Below are 12,190 nucleotides of genomic sequence, written 5' to 3'. Positions count from 1 at the left end.
TCTCTCTCTGTCATCTCTCTATCTTCATCATCACCACCATCATCTATTTCAATTTACAAGGCTGCCCATTCCCTGCAAACAGGGTTCTGAGTGGCTTACATCGGTTTCCTAAAATACATTAAAATATAAAATACATTACATAATACATAATATAAAATACATTAAAACAATTCATCAAAAAGCAATACTAAGCAATACTATATTCAAGATGATGGATAATTTTACTTCAGCCTTTTATCAGATTTAGGTTGATTAACCAGCATTGGTTGTTCCGGTAAACAGGGAACCTGGACACTGTTTCTTGTGCCTTTGTAATATCAGTTCGGACATCTGTAACATGCTTTATGTGAGGCTTTCCTTAATAATGGTTCAGCAGGGGCTTTTTAAAGGAAAATTTAAATCTTTGCCAGAGGTGTGTGATCTTCATGTCTGCACATGTGGTCTGTTCCTACAAAACAACTCTGTATTTTCTTTGTGTTGGAGCTAGGGCTGCCAGGTCCAACTCAGGAATTATCTGGGGTCTTTGGGGGTGGCACTAGGATATTTTGGATGTGGAGCCAGGAGCTAGGTTGTGACAAGCATGATTGAACTCCGAAGACAGTTCTGGCCATCACCTGCATTCTTTTTAAATGCCTTCTTTCACTGGAAATAATGAGTGGTTGTTCTTTCTGGGAATGCTGAGCTGGATAGAGGCTGCAGCAGGAGAAATCCCTTACCCAAGGGTGGTGAGTCTCTTGGTATTAGAGGAAGGGAACATATAGATAGTTGTATCAGGGCTTTTATTTATTTGTACTAGCCTTTACTGTTTTCATATTCACTGTTGCACTAAAGGTTTTTACAAACCACTTGTTTTTCAGCACTTATAATAAACTTGTTATTGTTATGCTGCCTGGGTCCTCATGACTCTTCAGTCATGGATAGGTGTTTTGTTAAGAAGGAACAATGGGGGTGGGTGGGTGCTTTGGGCCCTCCAAGTCTGACCCCATAACAGAGTGGTGTCAGCCAGTAGAAACCCTCCCTGGTCCCCTGCTGTGTGACACCCCACTTTTATCTACCTTAAGGAGTCTCAAAGGGGCTTGCATTCCCTTCCTCTCCTCACAACAGGCACTTTGTGAGGTGGGTGGGGTTGAGAGTTCTGGCCCAAGGTCACCCAGCAGACTTCATGTGGAAGAGTGGGAATCAGACCCCGTTCTTCAGATTAGGGCCCACTGCTGTTAAACAGTACAGCAGTACAGTACTCTCTTGACCAATGGATGGGAGAAAGAAAGATAATGTGCAAGTACAGCTGAGATGAAAAAGAAAGAGACACTCTGTGGTGCCAGGTAATGCCAACACAGCTGCTAATATGGTATAGATGATCCTAAAGGGAAGGGAGTGGTCTGGTTATTAAACATGGGTTCTGTTGATGTTCAGATGTCCTGTCTTGCCTGAAAATCCTAGCACTAGCTCACCACCATGGTGTTTTAGTTTTAACAATTTTCTATCTTGCCAGTTGTCAACAAAATACTTTGTAAAGGTTAAAAAAGTGAGGGTAGTTCACATCACATGGGCTACTATAGAAAAGGCCAGGGCAGACATAGAAGTAAACGTGTCACTGATTTTTAGTTTAATTTGATGTAGGGGAATTAGGGATTATTAGTACCTCCAGAAGGCTCAGTAGGATACAGATAGGCCATTCCTAATTAGGAAATCAAAAACAGGCCTAGGCTGTGTTAAGAATGTCAGATCATCCCACTTCCCATATTTCCCATGTAAGGACATATTTATATCATAATAGAAGAAGAAGAGATTGGATTTAAAAGAAGAGATTGGATGAGCCCATTTTCAGAAATGGCGGGATAGAAATGGAAAGGTGATGGTGATGGCGATGGCGATAATGGTGGTGGTGATGATGATTTACCCCTGCCCTTCATTTGGAGTTTCAGAGCAGTTTACCTTCCACTCCCCATGACAGATACCCTGTGAGGTAAGTAGGGCTGAGAGAGCTCTTGAGAGAACTGTAACTGGTGCATGTAGAGAAGAGGAAAATCAAACCTAGTTTTCCCAGATTAGAGTCCATGCACTTAACCACTACACCAAATAGTACAACAGGCAGGGGTGGAATTCTAGCAGGAGCTCTTTTGCATATGAGGCCACACACCCCTGATGTAGCCAATCCTTCTGGAGCTTACAAGGCTCTTTTTTGAAGCTGTTGGAGGATTGGCTACATTAGAGGGGTGTGGCCTAATATGCAAAGGAGCTCCTGCTAGAATTCCCCCCCCCCGACAACAGGTGAGGTTGTCAGGGGAAGCCCTGGAATCCCAGGGAGACATAGGGGGACAGGGCATGGGGGAAAGGACATTGGTGATGTGTAAGCATCACTTCTGCCTAAAACCCAGAAGTAATGTCACTGATGTTGTAGGATTTCACTGATATCTATGGAAACCACAGAGGTTGGTAAAATCCTCAGGCATCTTTGATATCACTTACTCATTTTAACCAGAAGGGACAGACATTCTGGGCATTAATGTCAAGCAGCATTTTGCTCTGACCCACTTATTTCAAAAGAGACACAAGGCAGGATTGGCCAGGGCTGGAGAGTTTCCTGTCAATGGTTAGAGGGTGATACATAGTTTATGAGGAGCTACCTCCTCTACCATGTCAACACCATCTTTCCCACTGTTCATTTGAACACTGGCAGGGAATAGGGGTGCTTTGGCAGGGGGCTGCTGCCAAAAGCAAGCAGATAACAAGAATTGTAACACCCTTATCCTCATGGGCATTAAATGCATTCACATCCCACTAAGGTTGCCAAGTCGCTCCACCGCTGTGGCAGGAGACTGTTCTATTGCACAGGGATGTTGCACCAGGGATGCTCTAGGACTGGCACTAAAACTGTATGGTACCATAGAGTTTTACCGTGAGTCTTAGAGTGTCATGCTGGGGACACTCCAGGATTTGCAATAAAACTCTATGGTACCATAGAGTTTTACCATGAGTCCTAGAGCGTCTCAGGCACAACATCCCCTGGCACAATGACGTCACTTCCAGGTGATGTCATGGTGCCAGGGATGGAGCACAGTGATGGGACTCTTTGGGGTGGGGATCCTCCCAGCAGCCTGCTCCCTGCCAGCAGGTTGGGGCCCTCCAGACTGGGGGATCCCCCACCCCCAGTGGGAGCTTGGCAGCCCTGCATCCCAGGCAGAAATGAAATTTCTACAAGTTCTGGAAGGAGGGAGGGAGGGAGGGAGGGAGGGAGGGAAGGAAGGAAGGAAGGAAGGAAGGAAGGAAGGAAGGAAGGAAGGAAGGAAGGAAGGAAGGAAGGAAGGAGGGAGGGAGGGAGAAGAAGAATCCTCAAGACTAAAAATACAGAGAGAGACTTGATTGGAATAGGCAAAAGAAGATACAGACCATCCCTAATAAGGAAGAACACTTGTATAACAGCTAGAGCTTAGGTGCCTCAAAGGTCAGCAGGAGCCTAGGAACTAGAGTTCTTTCTCACAAGATGAAAACAGCGAAAGAGAGCTTTCTTCTCCATGCCAAGCGGTTTTATTATCTCTGTTTGCTTACTCACTTTAGTGGCTCAAATAAGACTTTCCTGAAATTTCCAGAAATATATTCTAGTAACTTTATAAAAATATATTTTAAAAAATATTGTGTGCAAGTGTGTGCGTGTGCATGTGTGAGTGTGCATGCCTGGAAATCATGGCTGACTTCTGGAAACCCTAGTGGGGTTCAGAGGCAAGGATATTCAAAGAGGTGGCTTGCTTCTTGCCTCTGAGTTCCAGTCCAATATTCCTTGGAGGTCTCCCATCCAAGTACTTGCCAGAGTTGATGCTGCTTAGCTTTCGAGATCTGATGAGATTGGGTTTGCCTGGGATAACCAGATCAGGGCAGAAATATTTTTTTGCTCTTAAACCTCTGAAGTCTCTGTCTCCTCCAAGGTGTCAGCTTCTAGCTGGAGGAGTGAGCTGACCATTTCACTGACTTTGGAGAGGGAGTCCATTAGCATGTCTAAAGCACTGCTGGCTAAGGCTGGAGAGCAGTTGACTTCCCCCCCCCCCCCTACCTCCTGCCTGTTCTCTACAGAGAGAGATGAAAACTTTTAAAATGAAGGTGATGGTTTTGTACAGCCCAAACCTCCACGTTAATAACTCTGCCTGCAAAGGAGATCAGTATCACCTTGCAATCCTCCGCCATAGTCATAAAGATGTGTTCCAAACTGATAGAAGATTCATGTTATGATGGAATCTGGAGCAAGGCCTCATTATTTGATCAGATCAAATACTGAATAAATGACAGACCAGAAAGCAAGAAGCAACCATATTTCCATATTCTCTCTCCGCCCCTAGTTTAATTCTAGAAGACAGTTTTCAAAAGCAGAACTCAACCCTAAGATGAAATGCAATACATTTATAGTATCAAGGACTTAGAATGAGTTTTAATGTGAACATTTTATGGTGTGCTTTGCTTTGATCCTTTCTTAATATTCTAGGGTTGGGAATGGATATTGTATACCACCAATGAAAGGTTTAAATTTCTGCTTTCCCTCATATAGTAGTAGAGGTTTTTGAGCCACTGGAAGTATTGCTAGTAGAAGAAGCAGGAGACATAATTTCACCCACCTCTCCTTCTTACTTCAGCCACTTGAGTTACATGGCTTTTCATTCTCCCAACCCTTGGCATTTTCATCCCAGTGCTCACAGGGGCAATCTTTGCCAACACCTTATTCTGATGGTGCATCAAATTCAACCTCAAAGTGATTCCCACTGTTAGCTACTTTGAGTGCTTCCTGTGAAACAGAAGCATAAATCAGCTCAAATAAAATAATAAAATAAATTCAGGACAAGATTTATAACATTTTACCAGACATGCCTTCCTTGCTCCAGGAATTTGTATTATGTGAGATAGAATATGGACCAAGTAGCGACATCTTGAAACTTGCTTTGCGTTGCAATTGTCATCTGGCTGACAAATATTTTCCACCACCCTTTGTGGAATATCCCTGCACCTGTAGCTGATTATATAGAAAAGGAACAGTTCAATAACAACACTTTATTGGGAGTAAGCTCCACTGACTAGATCTAAATAGGATTTTAGTACACTTTCTTTGGATTGCTCTCTAATGAATTAGTTGTGAATCTATGCCTTTTTTTTGTTTATTGATTCCAATCAATCTCCTGTATTGTTATTTTTCCTGGCACCGCATGTTTATCAGTTCCACTGAGTTATTTCTGACACTGCATTCTGGAATCGTGGTTTACTTCTCTCTGTCTGTCACCTCTGTCATTCATCACAGCAGTTAAAACAGCAGAATAGCAGAGCAAGTAATCCCTTTAAGATAGAAGTGGATCATTAAGTTGCCATTTTCTGTAGCATTATCAGTCTATTTGATGCTGTATCTGTCTTTTGTTGTTGTATTTAAACAAAAACCTACTTGTTAAAACTGTTTGTGATTAGAATGAATCAAGATTATGCTGTGTCTGGCAGTGGGTGTTTGGAGGTCGTTGAGGGTCCCCCACCCCCGCCTCCAAACACAAAAGTTCTTTGTTTTCAGAATTCATCAAAGGGTTGACCCACCGTGGTTATCATCTGTGGAGTAAAGGTAACTTACTGGGCACTAACGTACATTCTCCTTGAGAGCCAATGTAGTGTAATGGCTTAAAGTATGACATGTGGACATAGTCCTATAGGATGTTCTGGTGTGCAGGACTTGTTTAAATGAATGAGAGATGCATTAAAGCAATAGCAGAACCCTCCACCTTCATCTCAGAACTTTAGTTATCCACCCCAATAGCTTCCTCTTGATGTCAAATTCATATCCATTCAAGAGCTCATTCAATAGGTAACATCCCAAATATGAGAGAAATGATTTCCCCTGGAAATGATGTCAGGCTGTTGCAGACAGACAGCCCCCACATCTCAGCCCTACCCAGGCTTCTGCTGGTTGCAATCTGACTCTTGGCTCTTGCCATATGGTACCTCTGGCCATTCCCAGCCCTTATACCTGCAGACAGGATGCAGGGGAAAAAGAACAGCAACGTGTTGTGCAGCAACAATTCCTCTCCCTGCCTCCAGAAGTGTGTTGCACTTACTGGAGAGAAAGAATTTTCCACTTATATGGCTGGCCTGGAAATGTGTGACTACTTGTAAAATACTGGCCTTTTTTGAAATCACTGAACTGCAAAACTTTGTGTCTAAATTGCATGGTGTATGTGTGTGTTGTTGTTTTTTTTTTAAAAAAAAACCATCTGTATAAGTTGTTTGCTTAACATAATTGATACTGGAGGGAAATGTGCCCATCTTAAGATAACAGCCAATTTCCACTGAGGTCTTATGACAGGTGGAAATAACAGACTCTCCATCTTGAGGACTCTGATTACCCTGCTGTCTCATATGATGCCTTTAAAGCTTGTCATCCCTATACTGAGCTGGCAGCTCAAACATATAATAATAAGTCTTTTCCTCCGGAGTTAAAGTGATAGGATTAAACACAGTCAGGATAAATTGATCAACTCACAATGCTCTTTTTCCTTGGCTTCCCTACCTTTCCTTCTTATCATTTTGTAAAACAATTTCAATAGGCCTGGAAAGAAGTGATGAAAGAGAGCAATTAAGATCTTACAGACAAGTGAAATTTGATTACAAGTGGAATTATATATAGGCATTAATTCTCAGGAACTTCATATGTGATGTACCAAGTTAGCAATCACTAGTAATTATATTTGCAACTACCATTTCCAAGATGAAACTTTGGTTACTAATTATGTGTCATTAAATACATGCTTATGCATGCAAATAAAGAATTGTTTTCATAAACTCTGTTAAATGAGGTTGTTATGGCCTGCATACCAGGCACTCTTGCTGGTTATATTCTGCTAGATTGTATACTGTCTCCTTACAGCAATAGCTATGCTGGTTAGGTGTCGTAAAATACATGCAATATGGGGGTGGTAAGGGAAGAAGTCAGTATGTTCTGTGTTTTAGACCATATGTGGCTTTTTCTCAAGAGCACCTGTCATCCTGACCAAGTCAATGGTGATGTACATGAGTGACTATTGTTATATGCAACCAGGAGTGGGATTCTAGCAGGAGCTCCTTTGCATATTAGGCCACACCACCCTGATGTAGCCAATCCTCCAAGAGCTTACAAGGCTCTTTTTTGTAAGCTCTTGGAGGATTGGCTGCATCAGCGGTGTGTGGCCTAATATGCAAAGGAACTCCTGCTAGAGTTCCACTCCTGTATGCAACTAAAAGGACCTTTGCACCTTGTTGTTTTCAGAATCTTCAGAATCTTCCTCCTCTCCTCCTCTGCATTTTGCTCTGGGTTTGAGAATTCTGAGTTCTTGGTCAGGTTTCCAAAGTGGAATCATTTTGGTATCATTTGACATCATCTGTAGTTCAATTTCCCACCCCCTGCTAAGTTTACATAGAGTCCAGTACATGTGCAGTTTGCTGCAGCTTTCAGTTCCTTCATGTCTTCCCCACCAATAATGACATACATATAGAAATTAATAAAACAAAGCAAAAAAAAAAAGTCTATGAATGCATCACAATGCTTTTTATGCACTGTTCCCCTTATGTGATATATAGCAGCTTGTATTGATCAAGCACCATAAAATGCAATTGTTTGATAAATTGTATCAGGATTAGCTTTGCATGGAGTGTTTCCCAATGTACTGGAGAGCATGTATACATCAGCATAGTATCACATGAAGATATTTATTTATTTTATTTATTTATTTTTATTTATTTGGTGACTTCTATCCCACCCTTCCCACAAGTGGCTCAGGGCGGCTTACAACAACAATAAAACAATAAAACAGTAAAATCAGAGCAAGTTATTACATCTAAAATCAGACAATTAAAACCGTATTGCATGTTTTAAAATCAGACAATATACAATCATATGTACAATCAAATCAAAAGTGTAGGTGGGAGTCAGGCAGTCTTCTATGATCTGCATGTGCACATTGATGGGGGGGGCGGGGTAAAAATCAACTGAAGGAGCTTAAAGCAGCAGACAGTATAAACTTCAAATCTAGAATTAATTTTCAAAGCTCGTTGTTAACAATTCAGGAGAAATGGAATGTATAGGACAGAATGAATTTATGGAACAGCATGCAGAATATGTTTAAAAGTATAAGAGAGGAATGTAATCACAGAAAATGTTGTTTAATATTCTTTAAAAACACTGTGTTTGCATTTTAATCTAAAATGGACCTTGGATCATGTTGAGCCTTGCTTTTTTATTAAAATCTGTCAGAATCTAAAATGGGGACTCCACATAAGGTTTGGAAGAATTTTTTCACTTAAAACCATCATCCTGCCATGAGGATGTTTTGACATGCCAAATTGCAGGTTGTAATAACCCATAATGGGCAGCAATGTTAGTAGGACACTTTGAACAATCAACGTGCATAATGCAATAAGCATTATGTAAACCCAAGAAATTTCCTTCAGTTCCATGTTATAATGCTATTTCTTTTGATTAACAAAAATGAAAGTTCAGTAAGTAAGGACAGTAAATAAGAGGTGGCAGACCTCATAAAACCAATTATATTTTAAAGAAAACCTAGGGGTTATTATTACCATGTATGGGCAGAAGACACATGTTGATATACTTTTATGTGAATATCATCTTCCTCTCCTGGCTTTTTACCATTTGTCTCCATGATGGACAAAGGTTGTTTGCTGCTTAGATCAAAACCTAGAGCCAAGCTGATCTTAACACAAAGTTTGAGATGGGATGGGGGAGGGGTGGACCATAAAAAGAAGGCTTCTTTACATTACTCTTTTCTGCTAAGTCTTCCTTTGATGGAGAAAGAATTGATTTGTTAAATAACATTTTTCTCCATTGCAGAAATACTAAGAGTGGGGCATTATAGGAAGGATAGAATTGTAGGATTCGATCCTTAATCCTGTTCTATACTCATGGGGAGTCTTGAACTGAACTTTTTCAAAACCATGTTGTAACAATATCTGTAGTCATATTTTGTACTCTGTAAAATGAGTTTGGAAGACCACTTTTGTTGCAGTGCAATAGATTCCCTCAGTGATCAATTTATAGGAAGAAAAGTGGCATTAGAACAAGGAATCTATTTGTTATCCAGCAACTTGAATACAAAGGTTGAGTTAGATGTAATATTAAACCATTGTAAACTCTTCCCATCTATCAAGCTCCCCCCCGTTTGGAGGCAGACCATAGCTGGCAGCTGCAACCAAACTGTTTATACTGTTCTTTGCACTTGTCCCTCAAGTCAGAATTGCAAATTATAGTTTGGTTTTGGTTTGCACTGTTCCTATTAGCAGGACAAGCACAATCCATGGACATCCAGTTTGGATATAATGGCAAACTGCTAATTTGCCCCCAAACAGAAAGGAATAAAGGGATCATAAAGGAGGGAGCAAACAGATAGGCCGAAGACTCATTTAAGACTCACTCTCATACTACCAGGGATGGGCACAACTGGCTCATGAACTAAAGTTTTTGATGAATTTTGGCAGGTTTGTGGTTTGCAAACTGAAGTTCATGGCTGGTCAGCCAGCACAAACTTTCCACAAACTTTCAAGCAGTTTGTGGAGGTTTGTGCTAGTTGATGAAGGGATAGGTTCCCTCCTCTTTGCTAGGGTTCCTTTGTGTTCCCATTTTCTGGCACAAAGCATGTAACCCACCCATCCCACTTGGATTTGTGATGCTGTGCTTTGAGATCAGTCTTTTAATTCTTGCAATACCAGTGGCATCAAGTTCTGCTGGGCACTCAGTACATTGTGCTAGTTCTGCTGGGCTTGCAAAAATGCCACCCTTTTCTTGGATTGTGATTGAACTGGCATTGCCACATTGGCACTGGGTTCTGCAAAGCACTAGTACATTGCACTGGTTCTGCTGGGCTTTCAACTCTCCCTTGCTTAGAGTGTGATTCTGTGCTAGACATCAGTCCTGTTGTGTTGGCATTGCCACAATGACACTGGGATCTGCTGAGCACTAGTACATTTACATTGGTACTGTCCAGCTTGCAAAAATGCCCCCCCCCCACCTTCAGTTTCTACTGCAGAGACTCTCTGGTTTGGGTTTGCCCTGTTGGGTTTGCCGTGCCACAGAGACTTTGGTTCTGGGCACATTGCACTGGTTCTGCTGAGCTTGAAAAAATGCCCTCCACTTTCAGTTTCTACTGCAGACATTTTCTGGGACTTTGATTCTGTTCTTCTGAGAGTTTGGTGTCTCTAGCATGCTGGGGCAGGGGAGAGGTGTTCTAGTGCATCACAACTGATTTATTTAGCTCTTAAAAGTTCATGACAGTTCACAGCTCACATTTCCAGTTTGTGTTCATCCCTACATAGCACCAACCAAGGTTTGGTATTAAATCTGAACTAAGCAACAATTTGATGGAACGTCTGATGCCTACATAATTTGTCTGCAACATTTTGGGTTAGATCTAGCCCTTGTTTGCATCTATCATACATGCCTTTTGTCCATGATCCCCAGTGCAACTATTTCTGTTGCTCAAATGGGACCCCTTCCTCTGATCTTCACCAGTAGAACAGCTGGTTGGATCCAAGCCTTTGTTTTAACAAGATTATTGCCTCAGTGGTGAAAGGAGAGAACTGTCAGTATTAACAATGGACATGGTGTTTATGTAATTTCTGATATTTTGTAATAATGTGTTCTGCTTGTGTAACCTAGCAATACTATGGCTGTTTAGATCACTTCCCCCCCCCCCCTCCGCAAGTGGAGAGTTAGAGATAGTCAGGGCTTTTTTGTAGCAGGAACTCCTTTCCATATTAGGCCACATACCCCTGATGTAGCCAATTATTCAAGAGCTTACAGGGTTCTTAGTACAGGGCCTCCTGTAAACTCCAAGAGGATTGGCTACATCAGGGGTGTGTGGCCTAACATACAAAAGAGTTCCTGCTTCAAAAAAAAAAAAAAGTCCTGGAGATAGTTAATAAATAGCAATGCTCCTGTGGCTTGTGCAGCAATTATGAAATCACTTCAGAACATTCAAAGTAGTACAGTTCTCACAGTAACATAAAGAAAACAACTTTGCAACCACTGGTATAACTGAAATATTAGTGCTATGAATATAGTAAGCTTTTGTAGAGACAGATACTTCTATGCCCCTCAGAAAGGTATTCTGAACTGAGAAGTGTTGCAGCCTTCAGATGGGGCGTAGAATTGTCCCAGAATTACTGTCCTAATGACTGCTTTGGAAGATGGACTGTAGGTTTGTCAGCTTTGGGATGAGAAACTCCTGGAGATTTTGGGGGTGGAGCTCAGGGAGGTACCTTAGCAGTGTCTAATGTCATAGAGTCCACCATCCAAAACAAGCCTTTAAGTCAGGGGAACAAATCTCTGTCAGCTGGATATCAGTTGTAATCCCTACCTGGATATTGGAGATACAAACAAACAAACACTGGGATATGCTGGCTAACACATTTAGTAAAACTGTTATCAATACTTTTATAAAGAATCTTACAATTTTTTGTCACATTATAAAGAAGTACAACCTTACAATATTACATTACAAAGAAAAGTCCATCCCAATGAACATCTGGATAAAGGCTCATTTCCTCTTATACAATTCAGTGCATGTATTGGGAGCAGGCCAGTCCTCAACAGATGCAAAAGTCTTCTGGATTTGGCTGGCAAAATGCTCTCTGCAATGTCTTTATTTCCTTCAAAATTAGCATCTTTTGCAGCTGGTTAGGTTCAGGACTGGCTTGCTCCATATAAATTTAAACACATAAGTTGTAAAAGCAGGAGATTTCCAGGCCCCACCTGGAGGCAATCCTAGCCTGCAAAGAAATTAGTAGTTCCTGTTAAGTAGAAAATTCAGACGCTGGAGTGATTTCAGCATAACTCTTTATTTAGTACAAATACACACTCTGGCTCACCCTTGGCAAGCCGTGAATATATCACACAGCCTCCAGCCCAGACACACTCCCAACATTTAAACAAGCCAATAGAAAAAAAGTCACCCAAAGACCTTAATTTGCATTTGTACAGTCACTCAGGGCTCCTCATTTGCATGATTCAATCAACCTGATCCTTCCTGATTGGCTGCTTCATCAAGAGTGGCCAATCTGAGTGCAGGAGCCAGGATCCTCTCTAACAATGGGCCTCTGCATGAAGGTCTTGCTACACTACAGTTCCCTTAGTCATTCTAAAGGCCTCCTCCCCCTTCTTCAGGCCAGAGTTGCCAACAGGCAT

At 41.5% G+C, this 12,190-nt stretch overlaps 1 protein-coding gene across 2 annotated transcripts in view; it reads left to right on the top strand.

The window, feature by feature from the left end:
• KHDRBS2 (KH RNA binding domain containing, signal transduction associated 2) overlaps positions 1-12,190 on the top strand; it is a 575,389-nt gene that overhangs the window by 259,697 nt on the left and 303,502 nt on the right. The window lies entirely within an intron of this gene.

The sequence above is a fragment of the Heteronotia binoei genome, chromosome 1, assembly GCF_032191835.1.
Source record: "Heteronotia binoei isolate CCM8104 ecotype False Entrance Well chromosome 1, APGP_CSIRO_Hbin_v1, whole genome shotgun sequence".
In the NCBI taxonomy this organism is placed as follows: domain Eukaryota; kingdom Metazoa; phylum Chordata; class Lepidosauria; order Squamata; family Gekkonidae; genus Heteronotia; species Heteronotia binoei.
Note: the sequence above shows the minus strand (reverse complement) of the source record. Positions and strands in the feature narration are given on the sequence as shown.